Here is a 27511-nt window from a genome sequence, read left to right as displayed (position 1 = left end):
CCTGGTGACGCCTCCATAATTTCTGCCTTTACGCTGGTTCATTTTTAGCCTAATTCAGGCATGTGAGAGGAGGGGGAAAAGTTTAGTTAGTCAATGTCAGTGATTTTTTTTAAATCTAATCTCATTCATGAGTGAATTTAGTGTGAACCTGAGCATGTTTACGCTTAAAATCTATGTACATCAAATAGACCAATTACCCAAAATATTCCTCTATACATTTCAAGAGAAAAAGAAAACAGGAATCCCAAGTAAGAACTACATATGCTTTCTAATAATAGTACAATTTAAGGGGTGATTTGTGATTATGCTCTCATATGGGGAAATATTAAAATATTACCTTGCACTAATATGAAATTGGATGTAAACATATGACATTTAGTGTTATAAATATATAGAAAGTATTCTGCCACGCTGTAAAGTGAATGAAAGCAAATTATATTACCTCATTTTATATTTTAAAAACTAAATTTTTCTAAATCCCATTGTATCAGTTTTTCAAAGCTAAAAGTAAGGATGATTTAATTCTAGTGTGTGATGTGATTTTTTTAATTTAAAAAATACTATTATTTATAGATGGTGTTGTTTGAAGAAAGAAATGATTCAAAAAATAGTATAATATTTTAAGCCTAATATTTATTATATACTTGGAGCTCTTAATGCCTGGACTGTTACTTAATTTAGAATTAAAAGTACATATTTAAAAAATAAGCAACATGCTTACAGTTACTTAAACCAGGGAGTGTTGTTCAGACTCTCTTGGTCTTCCTGTGCTGCTTCAAACAGCAGTGGCTGCATGTGACAAGATGTACAATATGATGTGAAATGGGGCACGCTAAACCCATAATACAGTACATTTCAATGGCCATTTTGTGTTGTTAAATATGTTCATTTAGCCCTTCTTCACCATCTACCTCACCAGCAATTCAGTCACTGGAAAGCAGCAGATCTAGCATTTTTTACAATTCCATTTGAAGTCATAATTTCCCTTTAATATGTGTATTCAGACCCATAGATTTTCTTCTTTATTCCCTGAACTTAATATTTTCTGTAATCTTTAGGCTGTAGAAATTGTTTAGAAGTTTTTTTAATCAGAATATAGCTAAAATTCAGAAACATTGAGTTTCTAGTCATATCATTATGAAGTCCTTAACATGGAGGCATATTTTGTTTTTCAGAATTGCTTTTTTTTCTCCTCTTTAGATCCTTTTCTTTTCATTAAAAAACTACTCTGGGAAGAGGGTTTTTTCTTTTTTTTTTTTCCTTAACAGAAAAAAAAAAAAAAGAAAAGAAAAAAAGAAAAGCCACGCTTGACTGATAATGCATTGCTTTGGATGGTGAAACATTATGAAAGTTTAATTTTTAATTAAATCTGAAATACCAATTATAACTGAAAGAGATTTTAACCTGTTTCTTTTCAGACTGCCTGAAGTTACATTTAGAGACTGAAATCACTGCACCTTAAAAACAAAAGATTGAGCTGCACTGTATTCCTGTAAGTCAAAGCTTCCTGTACCTTCTTCTGTGTTTCTGTGACCAGCCCAAAAAAGGACAAAAACATTGGTAACATAGTAACCAGACATGAGTAAAAATTTGAATGTCCCTGAAGAAATATATGTTTAAATGATTTTCTTCTTAAAAAAAAAAGTTGTTGGTCTCAATATTCAGTATGTCTTTTTTATCCAACCTAAATTGTGAATCCTTTCTTTTGGCTGGTTTGAATTTCATTAGGGAGGGTGTCACCCACTGTGCATGAGCACAGTGACACACACCCTGTCTGGAAAGATTCTTGCTTTTTTATTTTATTTTATTTTATTTTATTTTTACTAGTCTCACTGAAGGTAAAAGATTTCTTTTGGAATCAAAGTAGATTTCATTTTCCTTTGTGATGTCATTAGAAATTTTTAGCCTTTGTGTCAATGGAAATGGAGAGAAAGAAAGTTCATGATGACATCACAAGATTCTGTTGCCTTGAGGACTTTGGGCAAAACTAAGTAAAATGCATAATTCCCTTGTGTGCGTGTGTTCCCCATTCTGCTACGAAGCAGTCAAAATAGCACATCTTATGTCTTCCCGTGAGCTACAAGGCTGTCTCTCAGAGCCCCATTGTTCCATAAATGCATGTCAGAGTCTACCACAGTCTGGTCTACCCTTATTTAGCTGCTGTTTTGTCAATGTACTTGGAAGAACAATTAACATTTGGGATTTCAACGTCTGAATAACAGGCAGTGAATAGAACCCAAGCATATAAAAGATTCAGACGCCCAGGGTAAGAAAACAGAAGCTTATAGTTGGTGAAGAAAAAAAAGAAAAGCATTTTTAATGCTGCACTCAAAGGTTGTGAAATACTACAAGGAAAGTCAATCTGTTTTTATTTTTAATTTTAGATCAAAATGTACATTTTGGTAATAAAATCCAGAAGCTTATGATGTCTTCCTCAGTTTTACAGTTTAATGTACTGCAAGTTCTTTCGCTAAGAGTCTTAAAACACTTACCCTTCCATTGTTGGAATGCCAGATGTGGAGTCTACTGTATCGTGGTTTTTAGACTGTCACAGCCCCCAGTCAACAGAGTACACTAAAGGTGATTCAGACAATTGCTTCCATTTTCACTGTAGTTCACTGCACTCTTTATTGACTGTAGTTCTTGTGTGTTGACAGTAGACAGTTCTGGAGTTGCTTATATGTCTCTGCCTATGGTCTGAATTCCTGCTAAGTTCATTTTTGTTAAGCGATGATGCACGGACAGAGCAAGGTTACCTTACTGTCATTGCATCTGGTGAAATGAAGGAGACTTTGGCAGTTTGTGTATGTTGCCCACTGAGCATGGTGCCTGGCTGGTATGAGTGAATAAATGATAGTTATTGTTATTGTTGTCATAACTACAACAGTTCAAACCCACAGACAGTAAGGTCTCTAAGAGCAGGGGCTCTCTCTTTCTTACTCATTTTTGTAATTTCTAACCCTTGGCACAATAATAGGTAATCATGAAATAGCTGTTATTAGTTTAATTTCAAAACTTTTTAAAAGTCAGAAATCCAGGGGTCATTCTGTCAGAGAATATTTATTGTAAACACAGGTTGAATACAGTTTTTGACAGTCAGGAAGAAGATGATAAAGGAATTTGCCAAACACAACCTTTCTGCTTATCATATCATACGAGGTATCCATCTCCCAGCCCCTTACCTCATTGACTTTACACTTCTTTTTCCTGACCAAAGTGAGAATTGACCATTCATACCACATCCTTTTCACCTGTGAAATGGTCTTCAGCATTTTTCCACTTAAGTTGTGTGTTTTATATCCCATACACTAGAATCAACTCCACAAATAAATATGCCTGATTCCAGGGTAGATGATGCTCTGATACCTCAGTTCGTCTTGCCATATTATAGATTTTGTTTCAGGGAAATGGGACAAGTGGTACAATAAGTATTGGGTCAAGAGGCCAGGGATTTGGGAAGGAACCATTAGCAGAATGTACTTTTAGTGCATAAAAAGCTAGGACCAACTTTTCAACACTAATATGACCACAATATTCTTTAGAACTCAGAACCATTTGACACCTTCTAAGTTGTTTTTTTTTTCTTTTTTTACATACATTTCTCTGCCCCTCTTCCCCACCATCACTTTTTAAAATTTATTTCCAAAAGGGATTCTTTCATTTTTATTAAATGAGCTTCTGGTGATGCAAATTAAGGCTCTCATAAAACTTGACCTCTGAGGCAATACTAAAATGATGAAATTTAGGCTTAGTGAATTCTACTGTTATCATGTTCAATAACATTTAAGGACATAAAAGAATTTTATAAAAACATTTTATATATTTTAAGATTGAAAAGTTTAGGCAAATGTAAGGGCAGAGCATCACCAAACATTATAGTGGGAAAGGATGTAAGAAACAAAGTCTAGTGACTTCATTTTTAAATAAGCAAATTGAGGCACAGGGTAGGGCACAAAGGTTACACAAACCATATTGACCACCATCGCAGATCATCCTTAGAGACCTAGACGTGATAGTCTATCTGAATTTACAATCTGAGGCTTCAATCTTTCCACTACAATCAGGGTCTAAGCAATGTTTCCTGAGGAGCAAATTGCCTTGGGCTCATTTTTTGAGACTTGTTGAATTGTAGTCCCCTTCATCAGAATCTCAAATTCATATATAAAGGAGTATCCTGAAAACATTGGTTGTTATCAAAAGAGGTTTTTTTGTGTGTTTTTTTTGGCTTTTTTGTTTTTTGTTTTTTAATTTTGTTCCTAGTATCATGCCTTTGGTTGAGCAACGAGTCCTGTAGAGGCAAATTTATTTGGTTGACTTAATATTCTTTATGATGATTTACAAAGTGGACATAAGACCATTAGAACTTCAGTAGTTTAATTGGGCTTACAGGCATGATGAAACCAGTAATCTGAACAGAACCATAGTCGTGTGGAATTCAAACTTCCCAAGGGTGTGTACCACGCATGGTGTCAGAATGTCACTGTTGCCAGGGGTCATTTCCATCAGAGAAAAGTTTTCCAGAGTCAGAAAAAAAAAAGAAATAAGCTTTAATATTTTAAAATGAATTACTTGCTCTGGTCATTTGTTTCACATTGCTTTCATTGGATTCTGTCATTTACCAATCCAAAGAGGCTACGGTAAAAACCTGTTATTTTACCCAAAGCTAAATTCTGGACATTTTCTAGTTTCTTCCTTTATTTTAACCCATCCAGGTCTTCCCTCTCTCCACCATGTACTGAAAGTTAGTGGCCTTAAGTCTTTGTGCCTCAAAGACAAAGAGACAATAGTTCTGCCCTTTAAAAATTCCATGGAAGCTTTGGCATATAGAGAAGGAGGAATCGAGACATGGTGATACCAGAGCAGGGTCCTAGGTGTAGATGTTCAAGAAAGTTCTCTCTTCAAACCTCTTCTCCCGTTTCTTTATAATAATGAATTAATGTTCTGTGCCTCCTATAACAAAATATTTTACCAAGATACACAGATAAATAACACATATTTTCTGTTATTAAGGAATTCATAATTTATCTGGGAAAAACACATCTTTCTTATAGACAAAACATTATATGGAATAGCAGAGGAAGTAAATTGTTATCATTTTTTTCTAGGCCATGAAGGAATAATGTGATACTAGCAAGAAGCCTATGAAGAGGGAGTAATAAATGAAAGTCAGGAGAACATTGATAGTATTGGTGTGATTTCAACATAGAATGCTTGTTGGGGCCAGTGACTAGAGGAGGAATTGGATGAGAACCATAATGTATGGGAGTATCAGTTTTCCAAAGTGTGGGTTGCAACGCATTAGTAGGTCATGAAAGTTTAAAAGATCACATGTACTAGAATCACAGGAAAATAAATATTTTTTAAAGCACATCACATATTTTTAAGATACTAGATGGCAAAATAAGTGTATTTCTTATGAGAATTATGCACCAAAATATAAAAGCAGCTTAAACATGACAGAGCTTTTAAATATTTAACTCATGTAATCCTAATTAAGGGATAAAATTATTTTCTTCCTTATATATGAGAAAATGATGGTGTTAAGCAATTTGCCCCAGGATATACAACAGGTAAATAGTAGACACAGGATGTGATCACATCTGTCGTACTCCACATTCATACTCTTCTCATGACTTGACACAGCTTCTCAGAGTTACATGACTTCAATTATTTCACTATGGATAACTCAGAAATTTATATCTCCAGTCCTGATATGTCTTCAGAACTTTAGTCCTATATTTCCAACATCCTTATTTAAATCTTCAACTAGAAATCACACTAGTTTCTCTGAGTCAGCATATCAAAACTAAATTTATTCTTCTGCTTAAAAACCATCCTGCTTTTGACTATCCTAGCTTCTCTAACTCCAATTCTCTAGGACATCTTTACTCAAAATATATCATTCTTTCCTCCTCTTAATACATCCTAGATGTCCAGTAAGTGGCCAAGTCTCATTTATTCTCTTTCTTTGATACCTGTTCCAGTCAGGATTTTATCTTCTCTTGCTTACAAAAATCTCCTAATTGAAAGAGATGGAGCAGGGAGATCAATTTATCCTGAACACTGCTGACCCATTAACTTTCCTAATATAGGAGTACTAAGATTATATCGCCTTTGTTCAGATAAAACTTTCAATAATTCTGTGTATAACAATCCCTAATCAATATACATGACATCCTAAAATCTAACTCTGATCCCATTTCTTAGTTAATTGTCACCTACCGGGTTGTATGTACTGTAAACTCAGGCCGAGTTCTCTTACTCACCTTTATTCATATTGTTCCAGCATCTGGAATGTCCATCATTCAATTTTTTCATATGCAAATCCAACCCATCCTACCAAGTTCATTTCCAATGTTATTAATTTCATGAATCCTTCTTTCCTTGACCTGGACAGAAACAATCCACTCTCCCCTAACTATCAAATTTACTTACCACCTGTAGTGACCCTGCTGACAACTTGATTTTGGACTTGTAGCCTCCAAAACTGTGAGATAATAAATCTTGGGTATTATTTATAAGCCAACAAGCTTGTGGTAGCTTTTCACAACAGCTCTAAGAAACTAATGCAATACTCATCTACACTTTTATTGAGACAGGAATTACTTTCTATATTTTATAGCACTTTATGTGTATGCCTTATTCCTTTACTAGAAAACAAAATTTTAAGGGAATAGTCCATATTTAATTAACATTTCTTAGCCCTACTGAGTCTACCACAATAGAATCATTGATTCATTATTCAACTATATTTAATAGTAGAAATATAGAAATGATCCCTTAGACCTTCATCATGAAATTGATAGTCTCCTAAGGAAATTAGACATGTAATAAGTGCAAACATAATTACAACATTACAAGCTGTGGTCCACATGAAGAGTTATGTATGCAAGACAACATTGAGTGGGGGAAATCTCTTATACTGTCCTTTGGGTGTTCAGTTCAGAATTCTCAGAGAGAGTGTCCTTTGATTTGAACATTGAAGGACAGAAAATAATATCAGCCAGGTGAAGAATTTGGGGTAGGGAACGGAGTATGGGAGGGGAGAAAGCTCCAGACAGAAACTGCATATACAAAATCCTGTATTCAAATGCAAAGCTTTGAATCAGACTTTCTGTATTCAAAGAACTAAAAGGACTTCAGAGTGGCCAGAGCAAAGTGAGCAAAGCAGAATGGCTGGAGGTGTGGTCAGAGAAATGCCAGAGTGAGGAATTTTAATTTTATTCTGAATGCAGTGGGAAAGCACATAGTAGATACACACAAAAATACCAATTGAAGGATAGCTCAAGAATAGGACAAGATCAAAATTAATTCAAAGGTAAATAATATACACATGCTAACAACATCCATACATTTATTTTAAATCCTTCCTGAAGGTTTACCTCTGAGTTTGAGGAGAGCTTGGACTTCTGAAATTGAGGTCTTATAATTCAAAACATATTTCTCACTTGCATAAACAGAGTAGATCTCTGACAACCTTCTAAGATAAGGTCAAGTTAATTTTATTTTCTTTCTAGTTAATAATTATTAAAATTCTGTTGTTGGTTAACGGATTTCTTGTTTTTGTTTATTTTTAAGTGGCTGTTGTGTAATGTAGAGATGCATACCAAAAATGTGTTTTGTTCCTAGAATGTATTTTTTATCTGTTAAACCTTAATCTCATTTTTAATTTTGGTGTATTTTATCATGTGCAATGACCGGGCACCTGGAGGCATAGAAAACCTTGAAAATAAATCATCATTATTCTCATTATTACTACCTACAACATTACTGGATTTCTGGATTGAAGAACAATCCAGGCTTTTTAAAAGTATGATGCATTAATAACATGGTATGCCACTAAGCCAGAATAGAGATATTGGTTTGTTTGCAAAGTGATGGAAATTATCCCCTTTTGCAATTAAAGAAGAAATAGAGTAGAGGGAATGTGGAAATTAAACCATAGAGAAGTAGCTTAAGCTCTAAAAATATGAGGATTTATCTGCTATAGCTCAGTAAAAAGACCCTGGAACCAGAAAATGTTATAGCGACAGGGAATCTTAGGAATTATTTATTCTAACCTCTTCATTTTGGAGACGAACAAAATTCAGGCCTAGAATTCCTATCCAAGTCATAGTTAAATAGTCAACGGCAGGGCTGGTACTGTAATCCCAATACTCAGGAGCTAAATTACCACAGCCAAACCAGCTAATATGTGATCAAAGCCCCTATCATAACCCTTTCAAGGTCTTGGGTAGAAAAAGAAATATTAAGTGCAGGAGATGAGTCTATGTACAAACCTTAATTAATAAAAAATCTGAACAATATATATTACAATCCATTTACCTAATATACCAGATACTGTATAAAGAGTTGTCTGTAATCCTTGCTACCACACTCAGCAACTACCCAGCAAAGTAGGAACCATTCCCATTTTATAATGAAAAAACTGAGCCCCAGAACGATTAAGTAGCATCTAAAATTGCAAAGCCAGTAAGTGAGGTTTGTATTACTATTAGACCTCACTGATTCAAACTCTGTGCTATCTCCTGCTTGGTGTTTTTAAATCTGTTGCATTTAGTTATAGCCTAAGTTAGTGTGGTCACAGAGGTCATTAGTTCTCTAATAGCCCAAATGTCTAAAAGACTGAAAAAATTTAGGAGGGTAAGAAAAATAGTTACATTTAGCAGATGCCCTCTCCATAAAACTCTTCACATTTAATTCTCACAGCGTTGACTGTAGATTGATGTCATAATCCTTAGTTCACAGTATCAGAAACTGAGGCTCAGTGAGATTACATTGCTCTATACATTTTAGTGGAAAAAAGCTTGAGCCTGCATTCATACTCTGATATATCTGACTGTAAGTGTTCTCCCTTTTATTCTACCCACATCCAAGTCTGTTCTTCTCTTGGATGCTAGTTAGTTTTCTATGGTTTACACACCTCATCTGGCAAAGTAGAATTGTAATACCTGCTGTCATAGACTTCCCAAAAAGAGAGAGTGCGTTGAGAGGTTGGCTTTATAATTATATCATAATGGCTGGAAATAAATATAATGTCCTCTATATGTTTCCTCCCTTGAAAAATGGGGATCTGGGAAGATTGGTAAGATCTTTAGCATTAGACTTTCATTTCTGCATCATCTTGACTTACTGTGTCTGTGCCCAATACCCCATCATATCACATACAATTGTTCCAATAACCTAGATCTACTGAAAAAAACCTTTGAAAAATGAATGAGAAGTAAAAAATTGTAATTATTAGACCAATAAGAAGGAATAATTCCAGTGTTTAATAATTGGGGTTTGGTTTACATTTTTCTTCTTAAGACTAACTTAATTAAAGCCTTATAGTGTGATCAGAGGTAAAGGCCTATGAAGGTACTCAGCCTTATTGCTGCTATCAAAATGCACAACTTTGGGGCCAGGCACGGTGGCTCATGCCTGTAATCCCGTCACTTTGGGAGGCTGAGGCGTATGGATCACTTGAAGTTAGGAATTCGAGACCAGCCTGACCAACATGGTGAAACTCTGTCTCTACTAAAAAATATTAAAAAAATTAGCTGGGGATGGTGGCAGGTTCCTGAAATCCCAGCTACTTGGGAGGCTGAGGCAGGAGAATCACTTAAACCCAGGAGGCGGAGGTTGCAGTGAGCTGAGATCACACCATTGCACTCCAGCCTGGGCAACAAAGCAAGACTCCATCTCAAAAAAAAAAAAAAAAGAAAAGAAAAGAAAAAGAAAAACTTTGAAAATTCAAACATACTTATGAATTGCTAGCACTGTTTTCTAAAGACCAGTGAGGAATACATTTGAAGTGAATCCCTTGGTAAAACCAGGACAGAGAGATGGACGGGGGTTGAAACATTGCTGATGATGGGTGCCACTGCAAACATAACCCTGAATTACCTTCCATGTGTGCCAACTTTAGGAGCACTGCATGTAAACACCCCCATTTCTGAAGAGGTTATTTTCTATTACTGACACACTCGAACAAGTATTCTAAAGCCAACTCTTACTGTAGAATAATTATCTGAGTCTGGGAATGGGATGTGGGGCATCAGTATACATAACAATTTTACGGTAATTAGAAGCAATGCTACCTGTTAGGTCCTCCAGTAGTTGTTTCTTCCCCCTACTTCTTGAGCTTTGACTTCTGAGATTATCTGTGTGAAAGCCCTTAGCAGTCCATTGAAATCTTCTAAAGTAAGGCAGTTAAAAAATATCTTTCCTGCTTAGCAGAAGGGACTTTGTTCTTTGGCACCACCTTACTCTTTGCAATATGTTGCTAGTAGCCCTAAATCAGAATGTGCATTAATATATCTTTTGAATTGTTTGGTCTCCTCAGGAGAAAAAAAAATGTTTTCAACAATCTTATAGTATTTTGTTAAAAATCCAATTCTGGTTCAATGTTTTGTTCTCAAAGGAATTTTGAATGAAGAAAAAGCTTTTGTAAGAGGGAGGAAGCTTATCTAATCTCTTCAAGACTGATGAGAAGCAATCAGGAGCTTGTGAATCTTTGAAACAGTAAATTTCTAGGGAATTGGGCACACGTTTCTCAGGAACAATAAAGAGTGTTACACTTCAGGTTGGCTCTAAATGCACCCCTTCATGTATCCCAAAAGGCAATTTGAAAGCACCGTTCTCTGAGTCAACTGGAAAAGGGAGGAAGCCATGCTGAGCTGAGATTCTTTCAGGGGGTCAAGAGACACTGAATACAGAATGAAGATCACTCTTCTGATTACTGTCGAATTCTCAGTTATAACCTTTTATAATAAAATGTCTTCAAAGATGTAGGAAAATAAATTGGCTCAGACAAGAGAGTTACTGGATATTAGAAGATTTAGATTTTTGACAAGGTCTTCTACTTGTTTGCAAATGTACTATCTTGACCATATAAAATTTGCCTAACCTTTGCTAAAATTTCACTGAATTGTTCTTTGCTTACATTACTTGATATTTTAAGACTTTGTTAGATAATCAATAAGTGATAGATGTGTAGCATTGTTACTGTTGCCATTGTTACCATCAGTGTTCTCTTCCCTTCTCTAGGTTAGGGTTGGCAGGTACAGCTATGAACCTGGGTTACACATCTAACCCCACATCTGCTCATCTTCTTGTAGCACTGGAAAGTGTGAGGGGCCTGACTAGACTCTGGCTGCTCAGTAGTTAACTTACACTCATCTCACCTGAAAAACTTGTCAGTGAAGTTTTAGTCACAAGCCTTTTAGAAGATAGAAAAACAGTTTGCATGGAAAGCTCTCATTTTTAAATAAAAACTGATTATATCAAGCTAAGTGAGACTCTCTAATTGATGACATAATACTGTCTACATTATCATTGCTTACCACTAGCAAGGCAGCAAGTATAATTGAAAGGAAAGAGTATGGGGCTATCTGGAGACTTGATTCAGGTGTTGTCAGTTTTGTCTTAACATCATTTTCCTTATCTGTAGGGGACACTTTCTCCTATCTTAATGACACATGCAGAAAAGTCAAATGATATATGTGAAGCATTAAATATTTAGAGTTCCATGGAATAAGGCTAGTTTATAAATATCATATATTACAATAGAAGTACTAGTGGAAATGTAAATCACTTTGAGGTCTCGAGAGTAAGGTCCTTTATCTGAGTTCTTAGTGGTTGGAAATTTGTTTTTGAGTCATCATATAGGGAAGTCTTCTGTTGCTACTAAATACTGATCATGCATTGGAAACAATGAAGAATGAATTGCTAGTGATATATTACTTCTTTTAAATAGTTGCTTTAAAAGCATTTGTTACTATAAATTCTCTGAGAAGTTTCTCTCAAATTAAAAAAAAAACTTACTGTTATGTCTCCCCTATGATAGTCAGTGACTTTCTGGAGGGCAAAAAACCAGGAGTACCTCACTAATTTTCTTTCTTGGTCGCCAAAGCTGGTACCAGATAGGTCTTCAGTGTTTGTTGAGCATCCTGTGTAAAAATTTAGTAATACTTTTAGTAAAATTTGTAAAAAAAAAAAAAAAAGTATACTGATTTCATGAATTGGACTACATGCATATCATATGATATGGACAGATGATTCATCCATGTTATTGAAGATAATGCAGCCATTAGGAAAAGAATGAATTATATCTATAGCTGTTAACCTGGAAGAATGACCATAATTTTCAGGGTAATGAGTATTTATGAATAAATATGTTGCATATGTTTATATGAACATGAAGAAAGCTATAGAAAATAATTCATACCATATTCTTCACATTGGTTATTTCACAGAGTTGGGAACAAAAAAAGGAATCAGGAAAGATTATTAATTTTTTCTTTAAATAGCTTTTATTGTTTCACCAGTTACAATGAACATCTATTATTAAAGAAGTTTGCAAATTAATACATAAAATTGTTTAAAAAATTCTTTAATTCTCAGATAAGCAGACTGAGAAAAGTAATCAGCACACAGAAGTTTTAGTTTCATTTGTATTGCAACTTCTGCAGCACAAAAGAAACTGCATACTGTAAGCAGACTGATTCATTTAATCAACAAATATTTCCTGAGCTGTAGTTGGTACTAGTTCTTGTTAATGAAAATGTCTGTGTGTATGAGTGTGTGTGTGTTTGTGTGTGTGTATTCACCGTGCTTTGGTATATAAGATAAATGTTTACTTAGATGATAAATTACATCATGTTTCACTTATAAACCTCAGGACAAGTGTTTAAATGGAACAAAAATATACACAATCAAGAGACTTGATGACATTTCCAGAACTCTATAATCTGCTTAAATATTTACCTGTTTATCTTCTTCTCACCTCATGACTTCCGCAGACCATTTTCATGACTTTTGTTCTAGTATAAGTTTTATAATAGTAGATCCTTATAATCTAGATATTAATTATCCTTGTAACTGATGCCTCTTCTACTCTTAACTCTAAAAGGATACTTAATCTTTTCTAGCTTGAGTGGATCTTTTGCTATTTATAATTCTAAATTTCTCTTCCCTTCATCTCAGTATGCTCCAGGCCCTAACCGGCTTTTAAAATTACCTTCACTTGTTTACTCTTAGCTCCCCCAACTCAGGATCATTTTGTCTCAGAGGTTCCTAATCCTAGCTGCATATTAAAACCTATAAAGTTTTTTTAAAATGTTAATGCATTGGACCCACCCAGATGTTCTGCTTTGGTTGTTAAAAGATGGAGTCTAGTTGCACGCTAACTGCTTATAGGAACCCAACTCCTGTTTCATCTTAAAATTTTCAATTCAGTGAAGTCAAATTTAACATGCTTCTTCACATTGGAAACTATTTTTCTGGATAGTGACTGCTTCTCTAACCAGACAATAATAAAGCTTTAACATTATGCATAATACAGCTCTATGTATCATCGCACAGACATGCATGTGACATGCATACAAACACATATGTTAAGCTAATGACCAAATTTGAACACATAAGTTGATAAATATACAATTGCTCTTTAGATCCTATGCATGAAAATAATTAATTAGACCTTGCGACCAAACTTGAAAAGTCCCCTGATATGGTTTGGCTCTGTCCCTACCCAAATCTCATCTTGAAGTGTAGCTCCCATAATCTTCGTGTGTTGTGTGAGGCACCCAGTGGGAGGTACTTGAATCACAGGGGCGGTTTTTCCTGTGCTGTTCTCATGATAGTGAATAAGTCTCATGAGATCTGATGGTTTTATAAAGGGTAGTTCCCCTACACACACACTCTCTTGCCTGCCTCCGTATAAGACATGTCTTTGCTCCTCCTTCACTTTCTGCCATGATTGTGAGGCCTCACCAGCCATGTGGAACTGTGAGTCCATTAAACCTCTTTTTTAAATAATTACCCAGTCTTGGGTACATCTTTATTAGTAGTGTGAGAGCAAACGAATACATCCTGTTTAAACCTAACTATTGTAAATGAAATGTCCTATATTCCTAAAGAGTGTCAGAATATGCTTAAGTCTGACTAGTGAGGGAAAAACTGGTGGCTGACAATAATGTCAAAAGGAATGCACAGTTGATAGCCAAAAGGTGAAAACAATCCAAATGTCCATGAATGGACAAATGGATTAACAAAATGTGGTCCATACATAGAATGGAATATTATTCCTCCTTAAAAAGAAATCAAATTCTGACATATGCTATAGCATGGATAAAACTTTAATGCATTGTGCCGAGTAAGTACCTAGTATAGTCAAATTCCTAGAGACAGAAAGTAGAATAGAGGTTACCAGGGGCTAGGAGGAAGGGGAAATGGGATTATTATGTAATGGTTACACAGTTTGAATATGGAAAAGTTAAAATGTTCTAGAGATGGAGGTGGTTGTTATACTTGCATAACAGTGTGAGTATACATAATGCCACTGAACTGTACACTTAAAAATGGTTAAAATGGTCAATTTTTAACATATATTTTACCACAATAAAAAAATGTACCTTTGAAAACTCTTTAAAAATATCAGTGAAAATACATTGCAGTTACAGGGTTTAGAAGAAAAATTGAACTACATAGTCTGTTCACAGAATCATTAGAGTTTTATGAAATATGGTAATTTATTGGCTTAAGTAACAGTCTTTACCTTGCTGTCATACTTACAAAATTCAAATACTAGTTTTATCCTTGACTAACAGGCAGTAATGACTGTAATGAATTATTAGAGACTATGTTTTAAACAAGCAGAGAATTATTTAAATTTGTAGCTATGTTAGACATTCTCATTTTGGTCAACTAATGGCAGGGAGGTAGAACTGCAGGTTTCTTTTTCATCAACAGTGTTATCTCTTACCAAATTATCTTATTAGTAGGAGAAACCATGGCTTTATTTGAGCTTGTATTTTCCAATAATTCAATATGTAATCAGTTACTCCCTTTTTTCCTCTGAAAATGTTGAATATTTTTACTGACATTAATAAACTTCTTGGTATACAGTTCTATGAATTTTAACATATATATAGATTTATGTAACAAGCACCACCACCACTATCAGAATATGAAAGAGTTCCATCACACTGAAGAACTTCTTCCTTTATCCATCCTATCACCACTAACTCATGGCAACCACAGATCTTTTTATCATTATAGTTTTGTCTTTCCAAGAGTTGTCATATAAATGGATATATATGTATACGTGTCATATAAATGGATATATATGTATATATGTGTATATACGTGTATATATGTGTACACACGTATATATGTATATGTGTGTGTGTATATATGTATATATGTATATATATATGTATATATATATGTATATATATATTTATATATATATTTATATATATATTTATATATATATATTTTTATATATATATTTATATATATATATTTATTTATATATATAAAAATATATATATAAATATATATATAACCTTTTAAGACTGGCTTCTTTCACTCAGCTTGATGCATTAAGACTCATTCATGGCTGGGTATGGTTAGCTCATGCCTGGAGTTCCAGCAGTTTGGGAGGCCAAGGGAGGAGGAATGCTTGAGCCCAGGAATTCGAAACCAGCCTGGACAACACAGGGAGACCCTATCTCTAAGGAAAAAAATTTTTTAATTGACTAGGCATGGTGATGTGCACCTGTGGTTCCAGCTACTTGGGAGGCTGAGGCAGGAGGATCACTTCAGCCAGGGAGGTTGAGACTGCAGTGAACCATGATCATGCCACTGCACTTTAGTCTGGGCAATAGAGTGAGACCCTGTCTTTAAAAAAATAAAATAAAATATTCTTTCATATCATTGCATGTTTCACGATTTGTTTCTTTTTTATTGCTAAGTAGTGTTCCTTTGTACGGATATACAGAAGATCATTTACCATTAATTCACTGAAAGACATTTGGGTAATTTCCAGTTTTGCATTCCCACTGGCAATGTATGAGAGTTTCAGTAGCTCCATATCCTTGTCAATATCCTTGTCAATACTTGATATTAGTATTTTTTTATTCTAGTCATTATAAAAGGTGTGTAATGGAAATCCTTTTTTTCTTTTAGCCACATTTTTTTTTCTTCAAACTGTAGAAGATAATGTGATTCTGGAGCCATAATCTTTTCTGATTCTCCTTTTCAGTACTTTCTATTTCTATGTACTATTTTCCACAGGAAAAAGATCTATTATTATTATATTTCTGATACTATTATTTTCCCCCACTCCTCTTGGAAATTCTGTTTTTTCCTATGACAGTATATTAATTCAATTTTTTAGTTTTTCTGAAATTCCTTTTTTTGTGTGATTTCACTTTTATGTGAAATCTTTTTAAAAAGAAGCTGAAAACCATCATTCTCAGCAAACTAACACAAGAACAGAAGACCAAACACCGCATGTTCTCACTCATAAGTGGAAGCTGAACAATGAGAACACATGGACACAGGGAGGGGAACATCACACACTGGGGCCTGTCGGGGAGTGGGGGTCTGGGGAAGGGATAGCATTAGGAGAAATACCTGATGTAGATGACAGGTTGATGGGTGCAGCAAACCACCATGGCACGTGTATACCTATGTAACAAACCTGAAAGTTCTGCACATGTATCCCAGAACTTAAAGTATAATAATAATTAAAAAAGAAAAAAAAAGAAATGGTGTTTCTCACTACTATGGCTTGTGATGTATTGAAAACATGGCTGTTCACTACCATGGCACACGTTTGCCTATGTAACAAACCTGCACGTCCTGTACATGTATCCCGGAACTTAAAATTAAATTAAGAAAACAAAAAGTAGATTTCAAAAGTGTAAAGAATAAAATGGTGATTGCCAGGAGCTGGGGACAGGGATATCAGGAGAAGTTCGTCAAAGGGTACACACTTTCAATTATAAGATGAATAACTTATGGTGATCAAATATACAGCATAGTGACTATAGTTAATAATACTGACTTGCATCCATTAAATTTACGCAGAGAGTAAGATCTGAAGTATTCTCAGCACACACACATACTCACACACATGCACAATGGTAACTATATGAGGTGATGGATATGTTAATAATCTTGACCGTGGTAATGTGTATTTGATAACCATCACATTGTACATATTAAATGTGTAAAATTATCATCAGTTTTACCTCAATAAAACCAGGAAAAAATACTGAAAACTACTCCAAAACACAAAGTAAAATATAATAATAATAAATAACAATCAATTCCACCACTTAAAAAATAAATTTTAACTGGAAGTGAAAAAACTTCCCTCTGTCCCTAAAATCTTCTTCTGTCACCCCCTAAGATAACCACTGATAACATTCAACACCTGATGTGCTAATCTGAAATAATTTTATTTCAGCTACCGTGTTCTTAATATAATTTGTCTCCACATTAGAAGTACAAAGAGAATATAATTTAATAGTTTGAAGATTATCCTTTCCTGTTGTATTATGTGTTTTTCATCTAACTGGCTGAGATACAGCAAGTTTTCTCTCCAATTATATAATTACCTAAATAGCATGACATCTCTGATTTTGCCTCTTGGCCCACAAAGCCTAAAATATTTAAGATTTTATCCTTTTTGGAAAAAGTTTGTCAACTCCTATTTCAGCTGAAGGATCTAAAGCCCAGAAAAGTTAGATGATGTTCCCAAGGTATTGGTTAGATCCATTTTGTGTGTGTGTGTCTTTTGGGGTCAGACTATTCTGATATTGTATGGATTCTGGAGTATGTCTGGTTTGAATCCTACATCCACCCGTTACTACCCTGGTGATCTAGAGCAAATGACTTCCCTTTGCCTCAGTTTCCTTGTTTATAATATAGTATTGTTGTTAGCATTAAATGAGATAATATATGTGAAATAATTACAGTGTGCTTTGCACATGGTTAGTACTCCAGTTAACTGTTAGCTATTGTTATAATTAGTGTCAATGTGTTGAATTCATAGGCTATCCTAAAGAGAAGGGATAAATGTTCACATCTGATCCAGTCTCATTTTCTTAAAATAGCAGCGATGTTATATCATCTGTAATCTGAGGAAAAACTGGCATTTATTCACATTCTCATTTTTGTAGTATGGTTTATTCATCCTTCTTTTCAATAACTTTACAAGTTAATAGAAATTATGAACTTCTAAAATACATGCATAATTTATAATATTGATTAACTTAAACACAGAGCACTCAAATGATAACCACATAGCACACCTTCCCTGAGTCCAGCAGATGATAGTGAAAACTCTTTGTTCTCTGATGCTGTGTATCTTGAGGACATTTTCACTATATTTAAGACTACTCGAACTGATTACAATTCTTTTATGATTGGGCAGTGGATCAGTGGCTGGGTTTTTAAAAATCATATTTAATTGTATTTTGTGCAATGGTGAAGTGTTATATTTCTGTTCACTCTTTTCTGTTATTCACACAAAACATTACTTGCCCAGTTTATTGTTTCTGTTCATCTACTGCTTAGACTACAAAGCCATGATGTTGAGCTAGATGAAATCCAGTTAGATAAATGCAGTATATATTGGATCAGTTAGTATTTTACTCTGTTAGTCCTCTTGCCTGTGGCAACTCTAGTTAACTATAGAAAGAAAAAAAAAAGTTCTGTTCCTCCAAAAGAATTAAAATGAAGGAGGACAGCATATTTTCTGCTTTAAAAAATCTAGAATTGTGGTTTCTAAAGAAAACCCACTATGTACTTGATAATTTCTAAAGAAAAATTTGTTATGGACTATAGGTTATACCTTGCATTTAAGAACCACAACGAAAAGACCAACTTTAACTTTTCCTCATTAAAATGATAAGAATTGGTATTGCCTATAATTGTTTCCACTGTGACTCCTATGTGGTTTTTGTTCAATATACTAGTCCAAACAAGATTTTACTCTTCTCAGCCCTGTAGATCTAATCTCACAAAACTAAGCATATTTTTTTCAGTTTCATACATCATCACCATCATCTTCCTGAGGATGTACCTTTTTTTTTTTTTTTTTTTTTTTTTTTTTTGAGACAGAGTCTTGCTCCGTCACCAGGCTGGAGTGCAGTGGTGCGATCTCAGCTCACTGCAACCTCCGCTTCCCAGATTCAAGCAATTCTTCTGCCTCAGCCTCCTGAGTAGCTGGGATTACAGGCACGTGTCACCAGCCCAGCTCATTTTTCTATTTTTAGTAGATACGGGGTTTCACCATGTTGGTCAAGCTGGTCTCGATCTCGTGACCTCGTGATCCACCCGCCTCAGCCTCCCAAAGTGCTGGGATTACAGGCATGAGCCACCGTGCCTGGCCAAAAGATGTATCTTAACAGAAGAGAAACACTGGAGTAGGAAAAATGCTGCCATGTTTAGTCTTAAGGAATTTAAGAAAATAAATTGATTTGTGCTTCATGAATCCATAATTAAATAGGTAGTTCAAGAGGCAAGATTTTGAATAGCAAACAGTATAAGTAAGACCCAGATGTGGCAGTCTACTCTGTAGGTAAACAAGACCAAATCAGAAGAAATTCAGGGTCAATAAAAACCACCAGCACTTTATCCAAATATAGTTCTGCCATATTTATGTAATGAGTTTAAGTATAAATTGCTTATAATTACATATTTCCATAACATGTAGTACTTTACCTAACATAATATGTATTGCATTATAATTATTAATTTAATTGTCTGAACCTACTTCTTATGCAGAGACTTTATTCTGTCTTGACCACCGTGGTTTCCAATGTACTCAGCACAGTTCGGAATTTGATATTCAGTAGATTATCACATTAGGTTGAAAGAGTGAATGGATGAATGAATATTCATGAATAAATGCATTTTTTAAAGGACATTATTATTATTTTATTTACTGGACTGATTGCCATACAGGGATATATGCATCAAATAATAGCCAATTTTTCAAGTATATTGGGAATTAGTAATACCTTTGATGTTTATGTCACCTATTCACAGAACTTTCAACTTATCTCTGCATATCAGCCAATTTCTATATTAAGGATATAAGCTCTATTTTCACAGATTTAGATTTAGTATTTGCATCAAGATCCTGCTCAAATATTACCTTCTCTACTAAAATTACCTTAGTTCCACCATCTATAATTAATTGCTTATTCTCTCATCTCCCACAACACATTATCTAGGACTCTATTTATTGAATTTATTTTCAGGCTTTTTCCATGGCTTATTAGGCAGATTATATTTGCACCCAACATTAACATTGCACTTAGTTACTCAAATATTCATGCATTTTTAAAAAAGAAAGTTATTATGGTTAAGGGGAAAAAAAACTTACACGTGTATAAAGTTCAAAAATATTCCATGCTCACTTAGAGCATTTATCCCCAGCACAGAGATCAGAGACCCATTGTCAGTACCATAATAGCTAGTTACTTCTACTTCAACACGCCCCTCCATTGGATAGAACCTGTGAGTCTTAGCTCTCGCTTTAAAATCAATAGCCTCCCCCATTGTAGTAGCTGTTATTAATTAACTAAGTCATTCAATCCAGAAATATGCCACTGAGCAACTACTGAGCAAAAGTGAATGGGACAGTTTTTGTCTTCAAGTAGAAGACCATATAATAACAAAAAAAAAAAAGTATATGTAAACAAATCATTACAAAGCAGCAGGTTAAAGGCTTTGAGACATGTATAAGATACTGTGGGAGCATATAGGTGGAGCATTTGCTTGCTGAAGAGTCAGCACCTCCACTTTCCTCAGTGAGTGCTTTCATGTTCTCCATGTCAGAGGATGTATGCATCCTGCTAAGCCTCTTCTGCTCCCCCATTTTCTCCTTTGCCTTGTGTATTAGTCTGTTCTCACAATAAAGACATGCAAGACTGGGTAATTTATAAAGAAAAAAAGGTTTAATGGACTCACAGTTTCACGTGGCTGGGTAGACCTCACAATCATGGCAGAAGGTGAAAGTCACATCTTACATGGCAGCAGGGAAGAGAGAAGGAAAGAGCCAAGCGAAAGGGGAAACCCCTTATAAAATCACCAGATCTCATGAGACTTATTCACTACCACGAGAACAGTATGGGGGAAACCGCCCCCATGATTCAGTTATCTCCCACTGGGTTCCTCCCACAATACGTGGGAATTATGGGAGCTACAATTCAAGATGAGATCTGGATGGGGACACAGCTAAGTCATGTCATCTTGTGAGAGTCACTTCTCAGTTACTTTAAGCCACAAATGGGTGTAGCATTTTAGATTACTCCCCTTAAAAGGATGAGAATATCTGTCTCAAACATGTCTAAAGAAACCACACTAAGGCTTTTCCTCATACTATTTCATTAATCCTACTGAAATAAAATATTGGTATGAATTAAGTTAGGCAGCCATTTGAAAGACAAAATGCCTTAACAAGTCCCATTAATGAGAAACACCTTATCTCCCCCCTGCAAAATGTTTAACAGGCTTGTACATATTAGAAGTAACAGCTAACATTTATTAATTACTATGTGCCAGTCCCTGTTCTAAAAGATTTATATGTAAATTTATGGCATTCCATCCTCACAACAACTCTTGTAAATAGTCACTGTTGTTATCCTAATTTTACTGGTGAGGAAACTGAGGCACAGAGAGAAAAAATTTGCCCAAGGTCAAGGATGGGGCAGAATCAAGATTCAGTCCCAGGGAGTCTGATTCCACAGCCTACATTAAAAAAATTAGTTTTTAACTTTTGTGAATACATATTAGGTATATATATTTATTCCTTAGTATCAAGTCTTCAAATTAAAATTTGCCTTTATATGACTCTTAAAAATGTTTGTTTTTTCTTTATAGAATAATATTTATTTTAAGATAGAGTTTTACAATGGTTGTTATGTTTCCTTCAACTTGCATATTCTGGGGAAGTGAGAGGTAATATACAGTGTAAATGAATGAACAGTTAGCATGTTGGTAATACAGAATATGTTTGTTTATTTATGGTAAGTCATATGATTCCCTAGAGGTAAACCTGTCTAAATTGTTTACGTGTTTATAATCTAAGTGATTTTTTAAAAAATGGATACTACGGGCCAGGCGTGGTGGCTCACGCTTGTAATCCCAGCACTTTGGGAGGCCAAGGTGGGCTGATCATGAGATCAAGAGATCGAGACCATCCTGGCCAACATGGTGAAACCCCATCTATACTAAAAATACAAAAATTAGCTGGGCATGGTGGTGCGTGTCTGTTGTTCCAGCTACTCAGAAGGCTGAGGCAGGAGAATCGCTTGAACCCGGGAAGTGGAGGTTGCAGTGAGCCGAGATCGCACCACTGCACTCCAGCCTGGCAACAGAGCGAGACTCCGTCTCAAAAAAAAAAAAAAGAGAAGGATGTTACCAACTTTGTACTATTTAAGCTAGTCTCTAGCAATGACATGGATATATATTAGAGAATGCATCTCTGCTTAGTGCTCTGCACCAATGAAAAAGGCTTTCTGTTTTTCCTCCCTCTTCACTTCCAACTTTCTACTGTTAATTCTTTTTCTCCTTTTCTCTTCATATAACAACCATTTTTGTCTCAATGAAAAACTTAAAGTAGGCTTTATTAAAACACTCACATATTGTTTCTTCATCTGTAAAATGAAGGATTGGATTACATGATCTTAAAAGTCCCTATGGGAAGACTCCATGATCTACATGTTTGATGGAGATACCATTTTATTAAGAAAAAAATTATGCAATAATCTATTACCAAGACACATATCATGACAATCATTGATACAGAACATTTTTATTCAGGATTTAAAGTCTGGTTTTATTCAGGATTTAAAGTCTGGTTTTATTCATTACAGATTTTTAAAAATTCACTAAACTACTTCAAAGAAAAAAATAACTTCATAATTTTTGTGTATGTAATTTGCCTGTGTAGAGGGGAATTGTATAAATCTACCCACTTTGAAGACCTAAGTGTGTAATCAAGGGGTGTTTATTGGAAAATTTATATTAAGTAACTGATAACCTGGGATTTTGATTAATTTGTGTCTTAGAAACATTATGACTAAGAAACTAGAGACAAGTCCTTGTTCATTTGTAAGATTCCTAAGTATATATTATATCTTTCCAAATGTTCTTGACTCTTGATTTTAAAGTCCCATTTATCTCAACCATTTCTCCATCACAGCAAACTTTATCATACTAAAGGCATCCTCTTATATTTGTTATAGCACAGTACAGATTATTAGCTTTCAGGATCATAATCTGTGCTAAAAGGGTTAAGGTAGTTTTGTAGTAGGATTTTTAAAAATTATTTTATATTTTATCTCTATAGCACTCAATAATTTATCACAAATGTTACAAACCCAAATGAACCAATCTGCACTGATCCTGGCCACCCATTCTTCGGTGCCGTGAGTTCTATGTCAACTAGTTACTACTTAACTTCTTACCAGGGGTGATAGAACTAAGAGAAGACAGTAACAGGAAAAGAATGTTCTCAACCCTCTAGGAACTCAGAAATAGGTGAGATAGTGATAAATGGGAATGTTAACAATTGCCTATTGGGTTGTTGGAAGGGTTCATAAACAAATAAAGAGTACCTGTAATTACATGGCACTATGAAAATCTGCATAGTTTTTTTATAGAAAGGATATGCATCCTGTCCTTCTAAAGATAAGTTAGGTGTACATAGTGTTAAAGCAAATAGAACAAGGAGACAAGGAGAGTATGAAGTTGGAATTCATATTGACTGCTCAGCACCCCAGATAGTGGAACTCAGTGGCCTCTGAAGTCCTGAGATTTGAACTGCCTTGAGTCCCCCTGGTATTATTAGGAAATTGAAAAGACAACACATTGAGATTCCCATTTTTCATGTTTATTGAAATGAAGGTGTATAGGGATAACTATTAGAATTTCCTTAGCCTCCTGGTACTTTGAATGACTTATGATATCTTTCTTTTGGTACAGTAGTTATGTTAATCATCAGTTACTTTTTTAAATTTTATTTAAAAATAGACTGTTCTTCCTGTTTTTGAAACTACTGCCAAATGAATACTCTGTGTTAATATGAAAGTAGCAAAAAATAAATGACTCTGTCCATCTTTTACATGTTCTGTCATTGGACTATTTTCTCCAAAAGAAGGATTCTATCTCTAGTAGCTTTTCAAAGGTACTAGAGAATGCAGCCAGCATTTCTACTTGATTTTCTCAGTTCTTCTCATTTGCTAATTGATCTAGAATCTCTTTAAGCTTTCCATAATCTTATTTCTTCATCTGTATCTGTAGTCTACATCTATTAGCTTCATGGTGATTACGAAGATTAATGGTTTGGTTGTTGAAAAGCCATATAGCTAAGAAGAATCATAGAGTTCAGGTGTATTTTTAGTTCTTCATTAATAATGCTGCTACCAAGTGTTTTTAATGATGAACTAGAGAAAGGGATAAACTGGGTGGTTTGGTCACAATAATTTTGCTATTGGACTTTTCCAGTTTTAAGTTATTGCGTTTTTTGTTGTTGTTGCTGTTTTGTTTTGAGATGGAGTTTTGCTCTTGTTGCCGAGGCTGGAGTGCAACGGTGTGGTCTTTTTTTTTTTTTAATGTGTATTATTATTATTATTATTAATATACTTTAAGTTTTAGGGTACATGTGCACAACGTGCAGGTTTGTTACATATGTACACATGTGCCATGTTGGTGTGCTGCACCCATTAACTCGTCATTTAGCATTAGGTATATCTCCTAATGCTATCCCTCCCCCCTCCCCCCACCCCACCCACAACAGTCCCCAGTGTGTGATGTTCCCCTTCCTGTGTCCATGTGTTCTCATTGTTCAATTCCCACCTATGAGTGAGAACATGCAGTGTTTGGTTTTTTGTCTTTGCGATAGTTTGCTGAGAATGATGGTTTCCAGCTTCATCCATGTCCCTACAAAGGACATGAACTCATCATTTTTTATGGCTGCATAGTATTCCATGGTGTATATGTGCCACATTTTCTTAATCCAGTCTATCATTGTTGGACATTTGGGTTGGTTCCAAGTCTTTGCTATTGTGAATAGTGCCGCAATAAACATATATGTGCATGTGTCTTTATAGCAGCATGATTTATAATCCTTTGAGTATATACCCAGTAATGGGATGGTTGAGTCAAATGGTATTTCTAGTTCTAGACCCCTGCGGAATCGCCACACCGACTTCCACAATGGTTGAACTAGTTTACAGTCCCACCAACAGTGTAAAAGTGTTCCTATTTCTCCACATCCTCTCCAGCATCTGTTGTTTCCTGACTTTTTAATGATTGCCATTCTAACTGGTGTGAGATGGTATCTCACTGTGGTTTTGATTTGCATTTCTCTGATGGCCCGTGATGATGAGCATTTTTTCGTGTGTTTTTTGGCTGCATGCAATGGTGTGATCTTGGCTCACTGCAACCTCTGCCTCTTGGGTTCAAGAGATTCTCCTGCCTCAGCCTCCCAAGTAGCTGGGATTACAGGCATGCACCACCATGCCCGGCTAATTTTGTATTTTTAGTAGAGACAGCATTTCTCCCTGTTAGTCAGGCTGGTCTTGAAGTCCTGACCTCCCTCGGCCTCCCAAAGTGCTGGGATTACAGGCGTGAGCCACCATGCCCAGCCAAGTTATTGTTTTAATATATCTATTTAAGAATTCTTGGGTTTAGGTTCCATATTATCTTTGGGTTAAACCTTAAAAATAGATTTTTCTTTGAATAGCTAAGGGAAAGTTACCTCAAGTGCAGATAGACGATCTTTATTTTTATAATACAGTATATATGTGCCAAATATAGTTTATATTTGCCAAATCAAATGTCACTAAAGTTAATGATACTGATAATTGATTTAGGGGGAAAATGGCTGGTAATACATTATGTGTAAGCATTAACTTAAATGGAAAATACTATAGATTTGTCCTACTTCATAAAAAATGCAAACCAGCATTAGAAAATTAGAACATTTACATTCATAATCTGTATAATCTTCTGTTGAATGCCCTTGTGCACACTCTTTGCCCTGTTTTAGTTCCCTACTTGCTGTAGATTATAAGTGCCCTTAATATCTCCAGTATCTCCACAGAGAATTTTGTCTTCAAGCCTTGGCATCCTGTTTTCCAGTGTGCCTTCAACCTGAGACTTCAGTGATTTCACAAATGCTCTGAACAATGGAGTTTTGAAATGGTTACCATTTGTATTAGTTTCCTGTGGCTGCTATAACAAACTACCACAAGCCTGGTGACTTAAACCATCAGAAATCTATTCTCTCACAGTTCTGGAAGCCAAAAGTCCAAAATCGGTATCACTGGGCGAGAAGCAAGATGTCAGCAGGGCTGCATTCCTTCTGGATGCTCTAGGGGAGAATCCTTTTCTTTGCCTTCCTCAGCTTCTGCTGACCACTACCGTTTTTTGGCTTGTGGCCACATCACTGCAATCTCAGCTTCTCTGGTCACATTAAGTTGGCCTCTTCTGTCCATGTGGAATCTTCCTGTTACAAGGATACATAGAATTGTAGTTAGGGCCCATCTAGATAATCCAGGATAAGCTGCGTATGTCAAAATTCTTAATTTAATTATACCTGCAAAGTCTTTTTTTTTCATTTATATTAATATTCAGACTCCAAGAGTTAGAACGTGGACACATTTTGAGATGTCATTATTCAGCCCACCACACCATGTTTACCTTTGTACCTGCTCTGCATTCTTCCCTTGTTCTCCCTTCTCCTTTCCACTAGCACTGTCAGCCAGGCCAAGAAAAAACAAGAGTTGTCCAAAGGCTTAACTTTCCTGTCCGCACTTTGTATTTTAGGTAAAAAAAAAAAAAAAAGAAAAGAAAAAAAATTGGCCGGGCGCGGTGGCTCACGCCTGTAATCCCAGCACTTTGGGAGGCCGAGGCGGGCGGATCACGAGGTCAGGAGATCGAGACCATCCTGGCTAACACGGTGAAACCCCGTCTCTACTAAAAATACAAAAAAAATTAGCCGGGCGTGGTAGCGGGCGCCTGTAGTCCCAGCTACTCGGGAGGCTGAGGCAGGAGAATGGCGTGAACCCGGGAGGCGGAGCTTGCAGTGAGCCGAGATCGCGCCACTGCACTCCAGCCTGGGCGACAGAGCGAGACTCCGTCTCAAAAAAAAAAAAAAAAAAAAAAAAAGAAAAAAAATTGGAGGAGTAACAACATGGCAGATCCAGGCATCAAGATTTTACAGGGTTGAAGAAAACTAGGTCCATGATCAATGGTCTGCAGATTTGTAGATTTTACATAATTTCTTTGGCCTGGTTCACATAATTTCCATCCTAATCCTAAAGACACTGTACCTGAACAGACCCAGTTCTGCCTTTCCTCAGTGTTAACCTTCCTCCATCATTGTGCCTAAGGCAAGAAGAATCCAACAGCTCAATCAAATGTCAACTCCCTGTCACACTCCATTCAGGAAAACTGTACCATAGCAGTGGGTCTTGAGTATTTATTCTTATGCTACATAATGAAGAGGGACATTGCAGAAAGGTGGCTGTCGGGAAAACATCTGGAAGAAATAAATTTCCTAGGATCAAAGGGCTCCGTGTGCAGCCCAGAGGGTCCTCAGGGTGCTCCTCAGAGCAAACAAACAGTTTTCTTGATGAGTCACTGCAATTTTTTTTTTTTTTTGCCAAAAGCCCACATGTATTGCAAGATCTCAAGGAAAAGAGGTGGAGTA

The 27511-nt window shown here is 35.5% G+C and overlaps 1 protein-coding gene across 42 annotated transcripts in view; it reads left to right on the top strand.

Annotated features, from left to right (window-relative positions):
• Window positions 1–27511, top strand: part of ZBTB20 (zinc finger and BTB domain containing 20) — an 830436-nt gene that overhangs the window by 344760 nt on the left and 458165 nt on the right. For 39 of the 42 annotated variants that reach the window (XM_054682140.2, XM_054682141.2, XM_063806117.1 and 36 more), the window contains one exon: window positions 1419–1492. The exons of the other annotated variants lie outside the window; for them this stretch is intronic. The gene's annotated coding sequence lies outside the window, so the exon portion shown is untranslated. The remainder of the gene's footprint in view (window positions 1–1418; window positions 1493–27511) is intronic. 42 annotated transcript variants of the gene reach the window in all.

Source organism: Pan troglodytes, chromosome 2 (genome assembly GCF_028858775.2).
Source record: "Pan troglodytes isolate AG18354 chromosome 2, NHGRI_mPanTro3-v2.0_pri, whole genome shotgun sequence".
Lineage (NCBI taxonomy): Eukaryota > Metazoa > Chordata > Mammalia > Primates > Hominidae > Pan > Pan troglodytes.
Note: the sequence above shows the minus strand (reverse complement) of the source record. Positions and strands in the feature narration are given on the sequence as shown.